The sequence below is a fragment of the Corvus hawaiiensis genome, chromosome 4 (assembly GCF_020740725.1).
Source record: "Corvus hawaiiensis isolate bCorHaw1 chromosome 4, bCorHaw1.pri.cur, whole genome shotgun sequence".
NCBI lineage: Eukaryota > Metazoa > Chordata > Aves > Passeriformes > Corvidae > Corvus > Corvus hawaiiensis.
The window spans coordinates 42,144,873-42,168,048 of record NC_063216.1 but is presented as its reverse complement, the minus strand read 5'-3'; the positions used below and the strand labels follow the sequence as shown (position 1 = coordinate 42,168,048).

At 42.8% G+C, this 23,176-nt stretch overlaps 1 long non-coding RNA gene across 2 annotated transcripts; it reads left to right on the top strand.

Annotated features, from left to right (window-relative positions):
• Positions 1-275: 275 nt before the first annotated feature.
• Positions 276-1,046, top strand: LOC125324367. Of its 2 annotated transcripts, XR_007202948.1 has the most exons (3): positions 276-406; positions 535-662; positions 865-1,046. It is a non-coding gene; the product is annotated as an uncharacterized LOC125324367 (long non-coding RNA). The 2 variants fall into 2 exon arrangements; XR_007202947.1 differs by lacking the exon at positions 276-406 and having other exon boundaries at positions 420-662.
• Positions 1,047-23,176: the final 22,130 nt, after the last annotated feature.

Below are 23,176 nucleotides of genomic sequence, written 5' to 3'. Positions count from 1 at the left end.
AGGATGTGACTTAATGCACCTTTGATTAAAGCTTAGGCTTGTTTTAGCTATTAATGATCATCAAAGCTTATTGGCTACCCAAGAATGCAGTGACCTTGGAAGAAAGTTCATATTATTTTAGCAAAAAAGATTCCAGCAACGTTCAGTCCTATTAAATGTCTAGAGAATTCAATAGTGATGTTGTGGCTAAAGGCACCAGGGTGAAGTTATTAGCCTATTCCACTTCCCTGATACAACTTTCCACTTGCATTATAACTGAGCACAGATGAAGAATCTAAGCTAAGGGCAATAATAAAAAAGTATAGGTTTATTATGGCAGCATAAAACCATTAATAGGATCTGGCACTCTTCATCTATGATGGTCTCTGTGTAGCTAGGACCCTGAACTGCCTCCTCACTGAAGCTGGTACATTTGCTGGAATAAGCAGCAAGGGAGGGATCAGGAGCTAAATTATTTTCAAAATGAAGTTGCTAATAGAGAAAATGTGGCTGTTAAGAAATTGTGATCTATATGGTTTGCAATGTCTTTTTCAGAGAACGAAAGGAAAAAGAAACAAGTGATATCACCGGGAAAAGATCATTTATCCAGTTGCTTAAGCTTCTTCCTAGACTTCTGGATGTGGACACTGCTGGAGGCAGAATTAAGGCTAGAGGGACCCTTGGTAAGTACCTGTTTCCCCTTCTCCCAGTGAGGCTGGCTCCACAGTGGTCTCCCTCATGTCCTCACTGATAAACCATAGTGCTGATCAGAATAGTGACAGTACTGACTGTGGAAATTGTTGCTCTGAATAGCAACAGGGCTTTTTTCTAGGAAAGCACAATACTATTGCACACATTGGCATAAACCTGTACTTTTCTATTCAGGAGGCTGGTCACTTTATAGTCTGCAAACCTGGCTGAAACCTTGCATAACAATCAGGATGGAACTGAGGCTGATAAGCTTCATCTGAAAAAAGCTTCACTTCTGTAAAGAAGCTGCAGAAAGTGTTTTACACAGTCTGTATTGCTTTCATTTAATGAGCTAAATAAAGGTTTCATAGATTTGACCTTGTCTTGCTTTTATGACTCTAGGAGAAGCAGTTTTGCTTCCTTATCTCAAAATGGCTTGAGTCATAGTCTTAGCCTTGCCTTGACAGCACTTGCACCTGCAAGCTTGCTTAAGGATAGGCAGAGCAGTATGAAGTTTCTGTGATTCAGCTTTGGTTATTTCCTGCTAGAAGTAGCAGGAAAGGAGAGAGCCTTCTAGCAGCTCTTTGGTTTTTGAGGGGCTTGGCTTTTTTGTTTTTCCTTTTTTTTTTGGTTGTGTTTTTATTTTTGTTCTGTTTATATTTCTTTCTCTTCCATTCTCCCTTGTACATTACTGCAGGGAAATGTGATAATGAGGCACCGTTTTGCCATTTATATAGCCAAAGAGGAATGGGAGAATTGTCTCTTGTACAGGTGCTCTTTACTCCAGGGGAATGCAAACACTGCCTCTGCAGCAGTCCAGGTTAATGCCAACCTGACAGCAATAGGTGAAATATAGAGGGCTCTCATCACCACACATCACGGTGGTGCAGGAATGCCATTAAGTGGCCTGTGTGAGTTATATTTCATCGATAATTAAATCAGCCTCCTACATTTCCTCTGAGAATGAAGTAGCAATAAGTAGAAGCAGTCCCTCTCCTGCTCCAAATTCACTGAAATTATGCAAAGAACTCATCACTTTGAAATATAAAAGAAACTTCATGTCCTTCTCAGCAGGGCAAACTCAATTAGACAGAAAAAATGGAACAGCTGCTTTTTCAAAGAGACAGATGACCTTATGGCATAATTTTCACACTCGGTCAATCTAAGCTTGTGGTGTGATTCATTGACCATGAGAATGAAGCTAGACAAGAGACACAGTTAAAAGGTCATTCTGTTCTATGGATACAAGAGGCTCAAGTAAAATATTAAAAGAGCACATGGCCCTCTTTCAAGAGATGTTGGCCACACCTCCACCTGCAGTCAAACAAAAGAAGAGAAGAAGCAAACACTGTGCAATGATGCCCAACAACCATGCAAAAACTTTCATGTTTTGTCCATGCCCCTATGATCAGTGGTGCAGATTTCCTAACCCTGAGCTTTTCCAGGGAGATTGGATCTGGCCAATGAAGCCAATGAGAATTTGTGTGTTGATTACAATGGGCAGGCCTGTTGTGAAGGAAAATGGAAAACAGCTGAACAGAGATGACAGCTACAGCTTATGAAAGCAGGTGTTGGGATTTAGCTTCAACTGTTACCATTTGCCTCATTTAAAGCAATATTCCCAAGCCTGGGGATCTATAAATACAATAAAGGAATGAAAGCCCCCCCCAGATGAATGTACAAATACAAGCCAAAAAGTTTTTTTGGTATATAATGGTGCCCCTTGCTTCTTTGCTACAGGCAGCATGGTTGGTACAGGTAGGACCAGAGCAGCCCTTTCCCCTGCAGATTTGGCTTTGGGTCCAGGAGGGGGATTTCATTTCTCCTGAGCAGAAGGCATGAGGAGGCAGTGGTTTTGGGGACCATATCTTCAAAGGAGAAGGTGACCCCACTCATACCTTCTCACCAGCAAAAACAGCGGGGTGAGGAGCAGACCATTGCTGAGAAAGGGGAAGTCCTGAGAAACCACGGGAGATAGATTGCTGAGACAATGATCTGAAAAGCAGAAGGAGATGTCCACCATGCACTGAGAACACATGGAGTGACCTGTGGCCTGGAACAGAGAGACTACGGGGAGGAATGGAGGAACATTTCACACAGGAACATGAGGCATTGCTGCTGGCAGTGACCCTTTTGTGGGAGGAGTCCTATGCTGCACCCGGGCAGCATGGCATTAGCACCCAGTTAGGTGTTGGCCACATTTTTGGCTATCTAATCAATGATGAAAAGCTGGCTGCCCTCTGCAATGCTGAGCAAACAGGTGGCTAACTCTGAGCAGAGCTGCTCAGTTCTTGTATTCACCTACAGGAAATGTACAGGCCAAAAGATCCTAATCCTTGGCTGTATTGTTGTTACCTGTTTGCATCTTTCTCCAGCCCGTGTTGGGTCACTGCTCTCAATGGGCTGTTGAGAAACCTCCCTCCACAGTTTCTGTCCTGTGCCCTATGAGTTCCTTTCATAACTTCCAGCCAGGCATGCAAAACACCCCTCCTATTAACAAATCATCTGCTGGGCTGGAGAGAAGTTTTGACTGGAGCCTTCTCTTTGTACAGAACCTACTAGTTTGGGTACACCCATACACTTAATGATTTATCAAATCCTATTGGTTTAAAACTCTAACACAGTTGTCCCTCTGAATAGTCCTCGGCTTCTTTTATTTTAATATTTTTCAGGAAAAAAAAGGAAAACATTATTTTCATTTCTGTATTAAAATGACATTTCATTAACAAGCAGATAGTTAAAAATACAGAAATGATAGCTCAACACCCAAATTAACTGCAGTTCTTTTCCAGCTTTCTGGAACTGTGTCCCAGCTGTACTGGTTATCTGTGCAGCTCTTCCTTCCATTGCCCTGAACAGCCTCTGGAAGTGCAGTGTACAACACCTGCAACCAGGAAGGCAGATAGACTGTTCCTCCACATTACTCATATATTACCCTTGTTTGATTCATCTGGAAGTACCCTTGTTTGACTCTCCTACAAGTCTGTTGACTTTGACTAGAAATAGAATAGAGATTTACATAATTTCCTCATGGGAATTTTGAAGGCTGATAACACACTGCTGCTGAGAGTGTTATTTCCCCATTTTATTTCCACAGCAGAATAAATCTGGATATGCTCCTGCATATTGCTGTACCTGATGTTTTTTCTATTGACTTTTGATTCAGGAAAAAATCACATCATAAAAGATGTACCTATAATTGTTACTTGGCTATGGTTAAAAAAGAAAGAACACCCAGATCCACATCTCCTTTCCTCATCTTTGTCAAAGATAAATATTAATCAAGCTATTTGACAAGATCTTCCCACTCTATACAGTGCCAGGAAAAGGAAATTGAGTGCATATGTGGCTGGAGGCAGCAGCACAGCTATGACAGGCTGCAGTCAGTACAGGACTCATAGCATTAACACTCCTCTCTGCTCCCAACTGACCTCATACTCTGCATTATACACGGTGCTCCCGATAACCCAGATGAACAACAGAAGCTGGGATCAGCAGACTCATGAGAGGACAAAGATGGAAGCAGATTAAATGATTTCTTCTTTGGTGAAGCCAGATAACAGAGTAGCCATGGACCTGATGGATCGGGTGAATGATCTCCAGTCATGTTTTATGTGGCCTTAGGTAAAGAAAATGAAGTTTCTATGTTTGAAAGCCCTTTTGAAATGTCTCAGTTTAAATAAATAACAGCAGGGAGTGGGAAGCACTTCTTTAGGTGCACAAAGACATGGGAATGAGTTTACCATTAGGAATTTTTCAACCCTTATTTTTCCCATGCGTACATCAGGAATAGAAAACTTTAACTCACAGCCAGGGTGTCAGGATACCTTGTGCAAGAATGAAGATCCAGTACTGCATGAAGAACTGTGAGAGTTTAAACACCCGAAAGTTTGGGCCATTCTGTGATAAACTAATCTTCTATATCTCCATCGCCTTAAATCTGTCATCACCAGCCTCTAAACATTGCAGTTTTCCTCCTATGACCAATCTTGTCTGATATTTGACATTTTTCACCAGGAATCTGTTTTTTTGCTCATGCCTTAAGGAAATTAACTGGTAGGAGTTCAGCATATATTTTCATGGGGAGAAAGGTTACCAAATTCATGAAGCACTGTTTTACACTGCTACTGTGGGAGGTGAGCCCTAGCAACAAAAAGCACAGCAATTTTCTAACACAGTGGTCATCATTAAGATCCACAGAACATACACAACTATACCTTTTCCTACCCTTTTCCACAAAGAGCTCGGTGGATTGTTGTCATGCCAGTATTATGGTTCATTTATTTTCCAATGCAACCTACTTTCAGTGGAACCTAAGATATGTGAAATGCTGTACTAGCAATTTCAATATTTTCTTAATTGATACATTCCCTTAGAGTCATTCTGCACCACTGGAGCAGATCAAAGAAGATTGGCTTTCCCTCTCAGTCCTCCAGCAGAGCCAAAAGCATCCTAATTCCAAGCAACACAGGAGGATTTTTTAAACACCATCATTTGAATTTTCCTGAGTGCTCAGCTATCAGTACACACTGTTCCCTTTGCTGTCTCTTTTCTCTGTTCCCTCATGAACCATTCTTTTGTCCTTTTGCTTCATCTGCTCTATTCCACCTGTTAGTAGTTGTATTTCTGATTTTTTGTGTTTATTTTTTTCCCACTGTGCTGTTGCTTCATTTTCTCTCCTTCCTGCATGCAAAGCCCTTTTTTCTATTTGCTGTTCTTGTCCTGGATTTTTTTTTTTTTACTTCTCTCTCCTTTTAGTATACTTCTCCTTTTTTTACCCCTCTGCTCTTCCAGTATTTATTGTCAATCCCTGGTTTTCTTTCCCACTGAGCATGGAAAAGAAGGATTATCATGATGGCTCTAGCCTTGCACAAACACCTGAAGGCTTGGTGAAAACCAAGATTTATGTCACAGCCTTACAAACACAATGGCACACAGTCTCTGCCTAGGACATTTGCATTCCTTTTCCCTAGGGAAGGATTTCAAAGACTAGAAGGGAATTTACCTCACACCAAATGGTGTCTTGAAAATCTCAGGCTAAACACACAAAGGGCTGGATGGGTGATCTGACTTGCTCAGAGATATGGACTGAGGTTGTGGAACAAGGGGTAGGAATTGCTTGCTCATCTGCCCATCTGGTACATTAATTATGTGATAGGAAACAGAAAGGAACTGCATCAGATTTTTTCCCCCTATGAGAAATAAACCAAGAAACTGAAGCAGCATTTGCAATTAGCCTCACAATATGTACAACAGTCTGGAGTTTTAAACAAGAAAAAGAGCCTACTTTTCCCCCATCTCTGTTCAGCTGGTGGTTTAACTTCAGGTGATTCTAAAATACCTGCCTTGCAGGGGCAGGCAGCACCAGTGTAATTTCTGTGGAATTCTCCAGACACTTGGGTCCTTAGTTCTGGATTTATCTTGCAAGTGCTGAATGTGGCCAAAAGACCTCGTGGTCAAGTAACAATGACAATTCTGCAGAAGTCTGCAAAAAAATTATGTCACTTCAGATGGGGTCCAAAGCCACACAGGGAGTAGACCCTGTGTAGCCCCTGAGTAGCTCTGTCATGTTCTTTGCAGCATGAAAATCTGAGCAGTGATTTGCATTTCTCTCCTAGTATATTTTTCTTAATGAGCCATTTTAGTTTCTGGTGTGATTCCCTAAAAATAAAATGCTCTGGACTGACTGTGTCCAACTACAAGGCTGTGATGCTTGATCTTTCTAAATGTCATTTCAGCTCAGTGGGTCTCCCTTTGAACTCCCCTCTGGCTTTCCTTTCTGCTAACACAAACAGTAAGGAAGCAGACCTGCATGGCTGAATCATACTTGTATGTTTTCCAGGCAGCTCCTGAATCCCAGAGCCTGTTCAGAACAGAAATGTCAGGCACAGCAGGACTTAGTCTGGCATGTGGGTGGATTTACTCAAGCATGGAAATGAAATCTGGGCCCAGGAAGCAGCGCTTGATGGCAACGGGATGGGGCTCAGCCTGCAGCTGGAGCTGCAGTTTAAGCAGCTGGGGTGGCACAGCATTGATGGAAAGGCATGGTATTCCCTGTTCTGACTTTTTTTCAACTGCTGTACTGAGTATTCTGATGGCCTGACTTCAAGGCTTCACAAAATTAAAGAGGGAGAAAGTAATAACCGAATTCACATCTAAAATATTTTTAAAGGTGCAAAATGAATGAATTTCTCATAATTTCTTTTTATTTCCATCAAAGTAGGAAGAAATCATATTTGTATATTTGAATTTTGAAATGTATACAGGCACTCTGGTCCTTGGTATTTTGCTATTTATTTTTAATAATGAAAGCAAATGAGAAAAGGAAAGCATCTGTCAAGCATGCAAGCACCTTTTGAACATGCTCCATACACCTGCTAGAAAGCGACAGGCAGCTTCTCTCCACTCTCAAGCCCAGAAGGGAAATACACTCTGGAGCAGGCTAAATCTGAACAGCTCATAGTGTGCTCCTATCCTCACACTTCTCCCTCTGCCCAGAGAGAGGAAAAGGCAATACGTGGGCCTTAGAATTTAACAAGAGATTGCTATTACACAAGCACGGTTCCCTCAGATAGATAAATGAAGAGAAAGGAGCAAAACGGTACCTAGCCAAGGAGAGAGAGAACTCAGGACCACCAGTACCAGCCCCTTCCCACCAGCTCTCCAGCCAGAGCAGTTATCACAAATCTTGCAAATGTTTCTCCAGGAACCTCACAAGCAAATGTGATGTCCACCTTCTAAAAACAAGAGAGTCAAAAACCTACTGGTTTGTATAAAGACCTATCTCTGCTTCTTCCTTGTTTGACAGCACATCTCTCTGCATCATTTCATGTTAAATGTCATTTTTGTCATGACAAAATTCTTCTGAATTGATGCTGTGCTTTTGTATGCTCTTCCTGATGGACCAAGACTGGCTGTGGGTCTTACATGCAAGTGTTTCAATAAAAAAAATTGCCATGGACATGAGGGATTACATCAAGATACAAAATTTCTTGATTAAGATATCATCTTTAGGCAAGTGCTATGTAGGCAAATATTGGCAAAACACTGTAAGGCAAACAACAGCAGTATGAATCAGCAGCAGCCATTTTATAGACTATAGCCTAGATAAAATTGTTCCTAGACTATTGCCTACACCCACCTGAATGAATTAGTGTGCACACCATTGATAATACCTTGGAACACATCAAAAGCAATGTTGACTTTATAACATTAGCTGGTAAACACAGCAACAGGAAAAAAAACCTTGTGAGTCAAAAAGTAAAGGTCATTTGGTAGTCTGCCTCCTTTCCCTTTCATGTTATCACCAGTCTTCCCAAAATACTTTATGCTATAATTTGGTCTGGAAGAGTTCCTTTCTTTCCAGGTCTCTCACAGCATCATTACAAGCAAGGGACTCGTTGCCAGCTTCCTGCAACTCCCCTGGGCTGTGTTTCCAGGTCCATGCCCTCAGTGTCTGACCCTGCTGTCCACAAGAACCTTGGTGTACAAGGGTGAGCAGTGCTGTGTCAGCTCTTTGGATTTCAGCAGTATCCATTCTGCATGTGATTCAGAACCACAGTCTACCCACATATATCTCTCTATATAACCACGCAATCCTGTTTTTGTTATCCCTGCTGTTCCTCCCACCTTCCTTCCTATTGCTTGTGTCATTAGCTTGTTTCACTTCAGCCACAAGTAGACTATAAATTCCTCAGGACTTCTTATGCTGCAGTATCTTCTTGCCTAATTGGAACTATCAGAACACAAGTAGTCACTACAAAACAAACATAGACCTCAACAGCTGGGACAAATAAGATGCATACTTGTAATTTCAGCCCCAAAGGTCTGTTTGACCTAGAAACCCATATTCACTTCAGGCAATTCCTCTTGTGCTTTCTGCTTTAGGTCAGAGTTGAAGCTGGAGCAAACTGTAAGGAAACACAATAAATAAACACAATTATTTACTGATATGAAATTCTGGTATATTTACAGTTTCCTGGTCAGTTGGCAGCTGGATAAAATCGAAGAATCAAAAAAAATAGAAGAACAATTAGGAAAAAAATCTCTATCAGTAGAATGTCCTGAAAGTAAAGCAATTCATGTGTCACTGCTTTCTGCAACACAGTCTTCCAAAGACTGAGAAAACAACTAGCTGGGGCTAATTTCATATTTTCAGGTTTAAGTAAGATACATACAAAAAATAAAAGGTGAGATGCCAAGAGCACGTCATGTCCTCCAGCATCATCTTTGCAATGCAAAAGATTGAGTGCATACCCAGAGGAGAGTGACCCAAGGACACGGGGGTGGGTATGCCTACGTGGTGGGTGATTCTGGAGTCTGTTACTGGAGCTCCACTCACCCAACCAACAGGCTGGGTTAAGGACGTGTGTTGAGCTGTGCACACCCACACACACGTGAGCCACCCGACCCATTTCAGTCTCCTGCTGAACAAAACACTCCAGCCTGTTGCCCCGACGTGGGCCATGTGGCCCTCACCAGTGTATAGGGCCCTGTGAGGCTGATGGCAGAGCACTTAGGCCAGACATGTGCCCAGATCTACTACCCTGCCACCTATGCAGCACAGAGGAAGTTCTGTGCCTGACGCTGAATGCAACACGAAAGTAAACAAGTACAGCACTAGTACAACACCAAAGTAAAAAGCACATTGAATTAAACAGAAGAACCCAGAAGTTTGCTGGACTGCCACCCTGACCCAGTCCTGGGCTCCTCACTTCCTGCATAGATGACTAAAAAGTCCCCTACAATGATGTCCCTGAGGCCAGGGTTAGTGAAGAAGAGGCTCTACCTGAACATCCCGTGCTGTCTGGACACCTCAAGGCACCTGAGGTCCAACCTATGGCTCAGACTCCTGATGAGATCATAGAATCATAGAATGGTTTGGGTTGGAAGGGATCTTAAAGACCATATAGTTTCAGTCCCCCCACGGGCATGGACACCTTCCACTAAACCAAGTTGCTCAAAGTCCTGTTCAGCCTAACCTTGAATGCTTCCAGGGATGAAGTATCCACAGCTTCTCTGGGCAATCTGTTCCACTCACACAGTAAAGGATTCCTTCCTAGTATCCAATCTAAACCCACGCTCCTTCAGTTTGAAGTCATTCTCCCTTGTCCTATCACTTACACAGCCTTGTAAAAAGTCCTTCTCCAGCTCTCTTCTAAGGGTCCTTTAGGTACTGGATGGTGCTATAAGGTGCCCCGGGAGCCTTCTCTTCTCCAGGCTGAACAGCTCCAACTCTCTTAGTCTATCTTCATAGGAGAGGTGCTCCAGCCCTCTGATCTTCTTCATGGCCCTCCTCATGACTTGCACCATCAGGTCCGTGTCCTTATGTTGAGGGTCCCAGAGCTGGACACACTACTCTGGTTGAGGTCTCACCAGAGCAGAGGGGGAGAACCACCTCTCTCCACCTGCTGGCCACACTCCTTTTGATGCAGCCCAGGACATGGTTGGCTTTCTGGGCTTTGAGTGCACATTGCTGGGTCATGTCAAGCCTCTCGTCAACTAGCACCCCCAAGTCCTTCTCCTCAGGGCTGCTCTCAATCCATTCTACGCCTAGCCTGAATCTGTGGTTCGGATTTCCCCATCCCTTGTGCAGGACCTGATGGGATTTTTATTTCCAAATATGATGGCAGCTGTGTTTACAGCAATGTCACAGTCAGAGAGACTTAGGAGCTAGAGTCACTGTAGCTGACGGGTGGGCAGCCTCATACTTCTTCTTTTACTAAAGGGTACCCTAGTCATTTGGCCATGGGCAGATTTTTGAGAAATCTCACACATACATCAAAATAAACTTGTATATTGGAGCTTGCACAGTCTGCAGATCTATTTGAACATGGTCTGAAACAGGCTCTAGACATTAAGAAAACAACTTCATAACAGCCTTTGTCTAAATTTCAGCACAGAACAAGCCCGTATGCCTTTGGCATGGATTTATTTTCATCTTTACTCAACAATTTTTACTCTGCTCAGGGTACTTACCCAACCAGCTGCAAACTTCCCCAGAGCTGCAAACATAGTGATGAGTCAATCTAACGCAGTCTTCAGCTCTTTCCCTGAAAATCTGGCATGCCTACTGGTGTTACAGCATCAAATCAATTTTTGCTCTTTCTTCAGTTTCCTTTAGTCCATTTAGCTCTGATTTATGCTCTGAAATTAATTCTTATGAATGGCTTGCAATGGTGGAAATGATGGAAAAAGATTATAGCACAAGACCAAGGAAGACAAACAAATGGAAAAGCCCAAACGTGCCCTATGCTGAGGGGTCAGCTCTAATACTCGGAGAAGGTTGACAAGGGCTGTGACCCACAGGCAGCCACAGCTGCCGGGCTGCCGGTGCCGGCTGTCCGTGCCAGTCCCGGCATGGCCTCCTGAGCTGCTCTCCCAGCAGCTGCCCAGCTGCCACGGCTTAGAGAGCAGCGCTTCACCGTCAGTGATCCCTCAGCAGCCTGCGAGAGCTCCCGTCCAGCTGTCCGTGTGCCACAGGCAGGGTGGACAGCTGGGGCAGAAGTGCTAGCAATCCCCTCAGCTCCTGCAATGTGGTCCAGGCCCCCCATGGTGGGTCACCCTCCTCCTGCTGCCAGCAGAGAAGGGAAGCAAGCCAAAGGCCCCAGTTTGCCATGGAAATCAGTAGAATAGGAAGGGCAGGATCTGCACCAGGAGCTTCTCTGCGCACAGATATCTACTACAAGCAAAAGTAAAACCTGCTCTAAATTGACATCCAGCAACATTGTCTTAGCAGCTCTGTGCTGAAGGAGGAGGTCCAGGCACATGTGTCTTACATATGTCAGAATAAACCTGTGCTCAAGGGTCAACAGGATGATAAAACTCATCATCGGAGAAGATGCTGGCAGGCATAACTATAATATACTATTTGCAACGTGGCTTACGTTAACATATGTTCAAGAACAGCATCAGTTGTCTACTTTAGCATCATGAGATTTTAAAGAGAGGATTTTTTTGGTCCCCCAGTGTGCCTGTGCAGTGAACAAGCATACTGGATCTTGCAGCAATCTGCATATTTAACTGAATGCGGTCTGGCAGAGGGGGAGAGGAGACAGGGAGGGACAGCCAGCCATGGATGGGGGCAGCACCCAGCCCTCTGTCTGGATGTGCTGAGGGGTCCTCAGCGGATCACCTCACAGATTGCTGTCTTTCCACCCTTAATGGGATGAGAAGAGCTTGAATCTGAAATTTCAGCTGAACAGCAATTGGAAGTCAAGTTAGGCCAAATAAAAGATACCTGCAGTTCTCAGAAAGCATCTATGGGCCAAAGCTTTCTGCACAGTAACTTCAACCCTTTAGGGAAGAAAAGCCTTCAGTAGAGGTAAACAGACTCTTACTGGTGTTAAGCTTCCAAGAGTTAGACTTACAATTCTTACAGTCACAAATGTGATTCACAAACATTTCTCATTTTCTGATTTTTTTCTGACTGAGCCCACAAACTCCAACACATGATTTCAAGGAAGGAGAGTTGTGCACTGCTCATTCACAACCGACCCCAGCCATGATGCCCATAATGTCACAGTACTGCGCATACTCTCTCAGCAGGGCCACTGTTGCCATATTAGATATTAAACCATGTGTTTAACATTTATAAGTCACTTTGTCCTCATCTGCGCTATAATTTTGTTGTACATCATATATGCAAAATGAGTTTCATTTCTTCTCCCTACACTTTTGGTTTATTGCATTTACATAAAGCTGTCAAATATTTATGAGGATTTTTACACCTTTATGAAATTAATTTCTTCAACCACCAAGGAGATGACATTTCTGAGGTAATACCGTTATTTCCCAAAACCTATTTTCTGGTATCTTTGGCCTCACTGAAGTGGCACATTTTTCATTAAACTTAGCAATACATGAAGTCGTTAAGGTGACAGTAGTTTGCCATTATAGCTGTTGTAGCAGTGCTGATAGTGACTTCAGCCTTGGGTCATCTGAGGTAATTATTAAGTAAGGTGTCAAGAGATATTGAATGACTTTTAGAAAACTTAGATTTGTCTTGCTGTAAGTACCTCTTCTACTCAGAGAGCACAGAAAGCTGACCTTCATAGCCCAACTCATCTGGAAAAAGAGAGAGAGAGCTAAAGAACAGAGCAGCCATCACAGCCAAAGATACTAAGGCATCCTGTCTTTCCCTTCCAGTATTCACCGTGAACTGAATCTTTTTTTTACTCCCAGCAACATGTTTTCATTCTGATTTTCATCTACTCTAGTGATTAAAGTTGCCTGCTATCCCTGAGGACTCTGCTGATCTCCCTGCGTGTCACAGCCTGTCATCAGAGTCACAGTTGCTCTCATGCAGTGAGGAAAGACTGAATGCAGAAACAACAAACAACCTAGAGGAGCATGGAGCAGCCTGCTAACAATATAAAGTCTGCGTGTTTCCTTCCCTGTACAGCAGTTAAAATTATTGGATGAATGAAAACCTTTTAAAGAGATATAAGTCTTATCTTTGAACCAGTGAGCTGTGGATCTGGGCATTTTTAAGAGAAAAATCCAAAATCACTTCGCAAGTGAGAGAAAAATAATTTTAAATTCACTACACAAAGTCTCTGAAGAAGCCTGGAGCAATACAGAGCTACAGATATCTCTTCATACTGTCTGGACTGGCCACATAAATTACAGGCCAAACTGTCTAGCATTGTGCCTAAAGGCAATCATTTCCCCATGGCTTAAAAGGATGTTAATTTTTATCATATTGGAAAAAAATAACATTTTGCAACCACTTTATACCAGTTGCACAAGTACAACCAACACAGGGCAACCCAGCAGCATCAACAACCCTGTAAAATTTACATAACATAAGCCTGTAGTTTTGGTTACAATGAACTTTTAAAAATTATTACAGTCAATATAAGTTAGGATTTTCAGGGTCAAATCTTAAAATTTACAGGGGTTCATTGCATAGTTTTTTTATATCAGCATTCCTGACTCATTTATTATTTATTATTTATTTTATTTTGAGATTGCTGATGAACTCAATTTTTGAATATCACTTAGAAGCTAAGAAGTCCCACGCATTTCACTGTGACAAGCCCAAAAGACAGCTGAGACTGTAAACTCTGCAGGGCAGGAATCGTGCATGCTGTACAATAAGTAAATTACTTTAGGCAAGATCCTGTAATTTATCAGTTTAGGCAGGGCTGATGGCAGGCATCTGTATTCTTTTATACATTAAAAAAACCCCAAATCCTTATCAGCCTGTAACAGTAATTGTGGAAATCTTTGGTTCTGGAAGACAAGGGGGTGGTACTACCTCCAACTAAAATTCAGTGGAAAATTGCAGCCAAATGGTTTGGCCGTTTCCAAATCCTGCTCTCCTCTTGCCTGCTTGTGTTAGCACTTCCAGAAATGGTTTGTTTGAACAGCTGCAGTGTCTCCATGCTGTGCTGCAGGGACTTGAAATGTGACTGGTGATAAAGGGGGGAGGTGATAGCCTTAGTTTTGTAGGGCAAAAGCTGTGAAAATGCATTTGGGTTTGGCCACATTACGAACCCTGCAGGTGATTTAAGTGTGTGTGAGGGGAGGAGTAGGGAAAATGTGCCACAGTGCTGTTCAGTATCATTACACCTGTGCCAGCTCGATCGCCCTGTGCCCTGTCCATGCTCTCTGACCTGAATGGGGCAAGTGCTGGTACTGCAACCACTGCTGACCTTGCTGTGGTCAGGCTGCAAGAGCAGTACATAGGCAGGCAATCGGATCTGGGAGAAGAGGGGCTGCTGAGGGAAACAGCTGTCTGAGAGAAAAACATCTGGAGAAAAAGGAAGAAGGGAAGGGAAGGGAAGGGAAGGGAAGGGAAGGGAAGGGAAGGGAAGGGAAGGGAAGGGAAGGGAAGGGAAGGGAAGGGAAGGGAAGGGAAGGGAAAGGGAAGGGAAAGGGAAGGGAAAGGGAAGGGAAAGGGAAGGGAAAGGGAAGGGAAAGGGAAGGGAAAGGGAAGGGAAAGGGAAGGGAAAGGGAAGGGAAAGGGAAGGGAAAGGGAAGGGAAAGGGAAGGGAAAGGGAAGGGAAAGGGAAGGGAAAGGGAAGGGAAAGGGAAGGGAAAGGGAAGGGAAAGGGAAGGGAAAGGGAAGGGAAAGGGAAGGGAAAGGGAAGGGAAAGGGAAGGGAAAGGGAAGGGAAGGGATCATATTCTGCCTATTGGCTGGCATCTGCATGGCCAGAGAGAAGAAAGGCATGGTAAAGAGACACCTTGCCAGATGATCCAGTGATAGCAAAAGTAAACATCTGCAGTTACCTCCCACAACTGGCAGTGCAATGAAAGAAATGAAAGAATATGTGTCCTGAGAAGATGTGCACCCAGGCAGAGATGTGCTTCCAGACACAGCAACTGGCTCCAGAGCTCACACAACGGTGGGCGCAGTGAGTCATGCAAGGAGAGTCAAATACAACCTTCCTCACGTCCATTCCCTGGGGTAAATGTGCTGGGAGTCTTAAGGACAGCTGGTGTCACCTCCTGTGCAAGCCAACAACACTGACTGCACCTTTGCTTCTTTCCACCACCACTCAGTGCTGCCTTTGGGGTGCAGGAGGCCACGTGCTGCTGCCACAGGGAGCTGCAGTGCCACAGTTTTGTCGCTGTGGTGAGTCATGGATCTGCATTTTCACTTTGCACAGTCAAAGACTTGGGTTTCATGTTTATGTCTTTGAACAGAAACGAGAAACAGCAGTCACAGCTCAGGAATGGCTGTCCTCCAAGGGCCTGGTGACATACCTGCTGTGATTAACACAGGAGCTTGCTTTTCCTGAAAGGAAAAAGAAGAGACTGGAAGGAGCAGTGTGTCCCGCAGGACAAAGCAGATTTCCCCGAGTCTCTCTTCTGCTCTCCTCAAGTCTGGGAAGTGCCAAAGTGCTGGGGATCACCCCAGATGGCTCCATGTACAGGAATAGGTTGCAGAGGTGTAGATGTCTAGGGCTTCTCCAGGGTGCTGCCAGGCCATGGGGGCAAATGTGGTACCTGACGGTGATATAGTTGTTGTGGGGAAGACCTGGGCTCTTCCAAAGGGCAGCCAAGGAAGCAGACACACAACTGTGCTTAGCATACAAGTGAGCCAGTGGATTTCACTTAAACTGGCTTTTGTTTTAGCCATAATTTTACAGACAGCAACACTTTCTTTTAAAACATTAGGGAAAATTCAAAACTTGTGAAGATGGGGGTTATTAACATAGTTGTCACTACAAATGTAAAATAGATCTTTCAGCTCCTTGCTTAATAAAAATGGTGGTTCTTTTTTTCTCCCATGACTCTTCTCAGTTGCTTCTTCCCCCAAAGCTCATGCCCTCACTGCCTCACAGTTCGTCAATGCTGTTCTTCAGGTTATTTTATGCATGCATAGCTATTTGTCTACACATCTATATATGCTATTTATACATCTATATATAGCACACAGCTATATGCATACATATCTAAAGATAGACAAGTCAAGGACACAGGTTTTTGCCTCCTACAGAGCTGACAGTGTTCATGGTAATCCCTGTGCTGCCTGATTCCTGTTTGGACATCTTATATGTTCTTTGCATAAGCTGGGTTGCCAACATAACTGCTCCGTTCAGCTGGATCAGGCACCAGATACAGCGCTGCTATAGGCTGTCGTTTTTAACAAGGAGCTTCAGATTTTTGTATTATTCGACTTCCCTTCCCTCCCCTCCCCTCCCCTCTCTTCCCTTCCCTTCCCTTCCCTTCCCTTCCCTTCCCTTCCCTTCCCTTCCCTTCCCTTCCCTTCCCTTCCCTTCCCTTCCCTTCCCTTCCCTTCCCTTCCCACCTTGTGACTACAAAAACGTGGACTCTACAAAATACCTCAGACATTAGAAAGCAGTTACAGCTCTTATTATAAGACCTCATGGACTTGAAATACCCAATTCATCATATTTCAATGTTTTCAGATGAGCAAAACAAGAAGTGTGTTATTTTGTCAGCAGTTCTCTGTTTAGAGAACTTTATTTACTATCTACCAATTACTTGGTAATTTCCTCTGCATTCTTCATTAGCGACAGTAAATGCCCATTATGCTGCCTCTTTGGGTAGACTGGTTATGCATAACCTGTTGTCCAGCCTTGTATATTTTTTAATTCAAGCTTCATTACTGGTATGGTCAGAAATGAGTAATTTTTAAAGTTGTTAATTAATCTAAGGGCCTCTCTGCCATTTACTTCACATCAGATCTTTTGCATGCCTCCTGCCTTTACCATTTTTCTATGCATATTTAAAGTGGAAGTAGATAGACTCTTCCATGGACATCATGTATTTTTGTTTTTTTTAATGTGCCTATTCTTTCAAAAGGCAGTCACATGTAAGAGCAAGACTTATTCTGGTAGATAGAGCATAGTCCAACTCCTACTGCTGAGATTAATCCAGGTAATTTATTGCTTCTTGTTTACAGTCTGAAAGAGAAAAAGATCTTTTCCTGTCAATCTTCTTGGCAGTCTCTAAAATGCACGATTTATTGCTCTCAAATTTCTGGTTAAATAATATTCAGTCACTTCTACAGCAATTTCAAATGGAGAATGTCCCTGAAGACAGTTAGTAGTCGGCAATGCCTTTTCATTGTATGAGATGCCATAAGTGACAAATGACAAGTGAAGACACCATTAAGCTTCATAATTTCTTTAGATGAGTTTGCCTGACACCTGTTTAAATTGAACACCAGCATTTGCAGAGTGAATACCAATTCTTTTCCACAAGCCTGCATATGGATGTTACAGGGAGAAGAGTATTTTGATTGCACAATTAAAAAATTCCAGAAGAAAGAGCGAATTAGTGTTATGCATATACTGTGAATAATCATTGCATGAAACCAGCCTTAAATGCTCTGCAAATACACAACCAGAGTAACCGAGGCACAGTAAAAGCAGCCTTGGGGCATTCCAGCATACCCAGGGACAACCTGCAGGTCTTGGTGCACCACACCAATGAGCAGCGAGATACCTCTGGTCAAAGCCACACTGACCTCATCTGTTCACAAACAAGCTGGTTCCCCTCTTAGATTAAGACATCTCTAATGACAGCACCCTAATTAAATCTAGTTTTTTAGTGTGCAGCAGAAGTGATGGTTTGGTTACTGGGCAGATGTACATTCCCAGATCCAGCTGTGCTTTTCCCAGTCTGGCCCATATGGTCTCTGCTGACCTCTGGCTCAAGGTCACCATTACTTTGGCAATGCTATTGAAAGGGCTCCTTACCCAATTCAATCAAACCCAGAAATCAGCAATTTAAACTGTGCACTTGAAGAATTTTTGAAATTAGCAAGAGAAGTATAATTCCAAATATACTTTACAGTCATAAACCTGACCAAAATTTTTTCCACTCCAAATTCCATACAAGGCCACAAAGAGCCACACAGTTAAATCAGGCTTACACCCAAAAGTCAAGGTCATCTGACAGATTTCTATCATGATTGATTTGGGTCTGATATCTCAAATATTTATTCAAATTTTAGACACCGCTCACATTGCTCAGATGGGCACATGCTTTTAGAGAATTCCCTTATTCAACAGCCCACCTCACATTCAGTGTCCTCAATGGCAACACAGATTGAGGGTTGTACATGTGAGCATAATTCGGCCTCCAAAATCCTTATTGGTAAGAAAAGGAGAAAAAAAGCAGAAGCAGAGGCTGAATTTTCAGAGTGGACTTAAAAAACCCACTTGTTTCTTCAACTGTCATGAGTTAGCAGAGCATTATAAATAACCAAATCCATGCACATTGCCCCCATGCTGTCCCTTGTGATCAGCACAATTAATTAAAATGTTCTCTATAGCTGTGCATCTGGGTAAGTGCATACTGATTGCCTGTGCAGGGCATACAACAGGACAGAGCCAAATCGTAGCTGCCACATACAGAACTCCTGCCTGAGGTAGAACCTCCCTGCCTGAAGAGTAATGGGCTTAAAGGTGTGAAATAAACACCTCAAATCTAGCGGTACCAGTCACACTTGTGGTCAGTGCCATCCTTAAGAGCTCTACTGGTTCCCAGTCTTCAGGTTTACTTAAAATATTAGTGTCTTGCTTTTGTAACAAAAACATATTAAAGAGGTGGTTCAACTGTTTAAAATATTTTCTATTTTCAAAATCCTTGAGGGTAAAATATGTGTCCCTGGTAAGATAACCCTTTCTCTACTCATTTACCCTTATGTGGCCTTGTTCAAACTGCATTCACATGGAAAGGGATCTCCTTCAAGAAGTTTCTGATCTCTGTAGTTCCAGTGAAAGCAGAAAATTTCTCCCTGCAAATATGTTCCAGATCTGTCTCTCAGGAGCCAAGATTCAACAAAAATGAACTGCCAGCTGCATGAAAGTTTTACATATGTAGCAAGAAGAGTAATGGAATGAGAGCAACAGTTTATTTGTAGAAGTAGAAGCAAGAAGTCTAAATAAATGAAGCAACCGATAATTGTTTAGACATTCAGAGGTTTTGTAAACGTTTCATTAAATTGATGGGATCAAATGCATCCTTCCAAATTTTTGGGACATAGAAATTTATGTAGCTAGGCCCTTTAGCATATCTCACTTCAGCATTTTGTTTCCAAGCTAGTGAAGGCACTGAGACTTCTAGGTCTCAATTAGCTACAGGTCCATGACCTTTGTGAACTTCAGTTTTGAAATTCAGGGAACACAAACCATCTCACAGCTATGCCTAGACAATGTATGGGATTGTAAAACTTCTGCCATGTACAACTGCAGTCATTTGTTGTCCTTCAGTGTTCTTCAGGGGAGCCTAACCTATAGGAAACATTTAAGTGCGTGCTCAGAAATAGGAATGTCTAGATCCAAAGCAAACAAAGCTAGGGGCTGGATACTCACTACCTTCGAGTGTTAAATTGTGTGATGACCCCAAATGCAACACCTGCCACCATCATTCAGGGGAAGGTCAGACTCAGTGAAGTCACACCTTCTACAGCAATTCAAAGCCCATGTAAAGTCAGACACTGCCCTTCCATCTCCACTTTACTCAGATGAAATCTTTTGAGGTGATTTCTTAAGACCTCTGCCCACAATGTTGGCAAGTGTTGGACTATGTTGCTGGCACTGAGCAGCTGCAGAAAGCAGCAAATCAGTCTCTTTAACAAAGAAAATTGATCCTGAGTAGAGCTGTTTGGTTTATCCAGCATGGTTGGGAAAAAAAGAGAAAAATGCATCCTCTAATCATCTGGCTGAAGTTGCTAGCACAAGCTCAGGTGGTCCAAGCCAGTAATGGGAGTTTCTGTGAAAATAAGGCCAATCCTCAGAAAAGGGTCTGTATGTTCTTCTGCCTCTGCCTTGGTTAGATTCACATCCTGTGCCCTTGCTGCTGGTGCACGGGTCAGAAGTGGAGCGAGTGCTGGCTGGGTATGTTCCAATATCTCGGTGGTGTTTGTTTCCTTTATGTTTGGCTTTCAGCTGAGAGCTAACCAGTCCACAGAGATAATGGGGTGCAAAGTCCTTTGCTCTAAATCCAGAGAAAGGAGCTAGATAATCAAGGCCTCACTGTCATCTTCATATTCAACCTCTGGTTCCAGCTTCATGCTCTTGGGATCACCTGGGGTCTGAATTCTGTTTATTAGAAAGCCATGGACAACAAGAAGACTCTCTTATGGAGACCATACTCTCTGATAAAATGTGGAATCACAGGAAGATAAAAAGATGTTTTATTTTAAGATAGTGCAAACAGTAAGCTAGATTACAGAAAAAAACCCATGAAACAAATCTGAAAGGGCACCTTTTCCCTCACCTGTTCAATTTAATTGACTTGTTTTTAAGTCAGTGAGCTCAGAGCAATATTTTTCCAGAAAGACCAGTCTGCCAATACTGATCAGTTAACACTCCAGGAGGTTCCTCTTTTGGTCACCTGACAAAACAGATGACATGATTATGATAAACCTTCCCAGTAAGTCAAGGATGTGTAGAAGTGCACCGACTGCACACTGCAATAGAATGTAACAAAAGCAGGTGTAGAGGTGACACACGTGTTGCTGCCAAATGCTGAAGACAAGGCGGAAAGGGTGGCAGGGTGTGTTTGTTGTGCTTCTCTGGAGGGATAAAATGAAGATGATAAAGGTCAAAAGAGGATTCTGAGACTGTAAGAGTCATGCCTCTCTTAAGCAACACTATCAAATGTCGAGTTATTGAAATATGAGAAGAACAAAGCACAATATCAAAATGCCCATTACCAGCCTGCTGTATCAGCAGCCTCATAAATCTGAACTCAAGAAAACTGTTGTGAGAAACTGAGGTAATATCAGAGACTCATCATTTGTTTAAAGATGCACCTACAAAGTAGAATGAGAAAATTACTAACACTTGCTTGATCCATTCACTACTAAGAGACACCAGTATTGAAAAGAAGTGAGGATTGCACAGGGGATAGGGAAGTTCTATCATTACCCAGTATGGGCTAATTAATCCTTAATGTCACACAGAGTGGTGAGGGGAGCTCGAGTGTCCATCTTTGCACCAGGTAAGGGCTACACCTGCCTCTACCAACCAGACAGAAAAACATATTCTAAATGCATGTTAAAATAACCATTTTCATCCTCTTTACGGACAGGGCCAACAAATTCCTAGAAGTTATAAAATCTATGCGATGCCTCCAAAGCAATATTTCTGTAGCCCTGTTAGCTCTGTAGTATAAACAACACAAAACATAGGATATTAAACTTTTAGCACACAATTTTTATTAGCTGAAAAATAATAATCTTTGGCTTTCAAAGTTTTGGCAGGGAGCCATTTAAGAATTATAGGCTGAGCTTTGAAAGAAAATGTGTTTTGAAATCCCATCTTTATTAGTTGAGCTATCATTATTACTATTCAATTATAGTACAAATGTGCAGCTTTCATAATGCAAAATGCCACTTCAAATTCTTTTGACAGGATTAGATGCAATGCCACTTTCTCTATTCAGGCCAGTTCTTCAAGATCCCAGCATGCCCCAAATCCCCCTGAAACCTATTGACAATGCAAACTGGAAGGGATGAGACATCTAAGAATAGCAAAATGGATCAGAGAAGCCTTCCTTCCAATTAATAGTGGCAACAATTAATAACAGTCAAAAATTCCATTTCTGCTGGATTGTTGCTTGGAGAAAGACAAGCCAACAGGACAGACTCACCCTTTTACAGGAATAAGAAAGAATAACAGTTAGAAAGGAGTAATCCCTGAAAAAAAATGCTGAGGAGGAGAAGAGGTGGGAAGAGTATTGAGAAGGAATTCTCTGTTTCAGTAATACTGCCTTGTTGATCTTCCCTCCCTCCACCATGTGGTTTCTATTTACTTGTATTAATCTGTGCTTCCCCTCCCTACATTTTTTCATGTGGTTGCCAGTTTGAGGTCAACAAGTACTAAGAATGGACTGAAAAGAATTTCCAGGATGTTTTTTAAGACTATTAATAACTGTAGCAGCTATTCAAGCAAGCAGCACTTCATGTTCATTGTACTCCAGGGAGTAAAATCATCACTTGAGGAGGCTGATTCAGAGTTTCCTCACATTACAAATTGTACAGACAGTCAGGTACAGTGTAGGGTGTTGGAGGCAAGATGTCACTTCCAGTGGGACGCTGAAAAATAAGGAGCCAATACTGTATACATCAAGTGGGAGGTTTTCCAAAGTTGAGAAAATTCCAGAGACAGGTCTCATGGGGGATTTTTAAGTGTTGCCACTTACAGTACTGCACTTCCTAATTTCCCACCACCCCACAGACAGGCATCTTCAAAGACCTAAGCTGTGAGGTATTGCTCAACAACGTGCATCAAGACTGAAGTACTTGTAAATGAGATCTGCAGAAGACAGCCAAGCCAGCAGACTGCCAGAGTCTACAGGGAGAGGTGGCACATCTGGAAACCTGTGATTAAGTTTCATCAGTACTGAGTCATGAAAGCTGGAGCAGCATCCCTCACCACAGTGATGCAGGGGGACTCATCTGGGCCTTGAAGGAGAAAGGCACTGTGGAACCCACAGCAGAGTGAGTAAAGTAAAAAAGGTCTGACCCATGATGTTCAGGACAACACATCTCAAAATTACCCCAAAGGCTTCCATAGGACACACTACCAACTCTGTTGATGATCAAACAGGGCAGAATACTGTGGCTTCACAAGCCCCAGTACACTACTTTAACAGATATGATGGGCAAATTGTGAAGACAGTCTCATTTCTAGCTATCTTCTGTGTGAGGCCTAACATGGCAGACAAGCTCTGAGAATGCCTCAGATTAGAAAAAAATCAGAAAAAAATAAGGTCTAGAACATGAGAGAGGCCATGGAGGAGATGATCTGAGAACCCCTTAGAGGCCTGGGCATGAGGCAGCCTGAAGACGCCAGGTGTGGCTGCTCACACACAAGCAGATGTCTCCATTTATGTGTAATCCCCTCTGCTTCCAAGGGGATTAAATGTCTGACCTTGAAATACTTAAAACAGGGCCCAAAGTCTATTTTGAAGCTGATTTTTATAAACTGGAATATTATGCTTATTAAAAAGAAGACACTTAAACTTGCACAAGAGGAAAAGAAGCACTATGTCAAATTTCAGAGTGATGCACA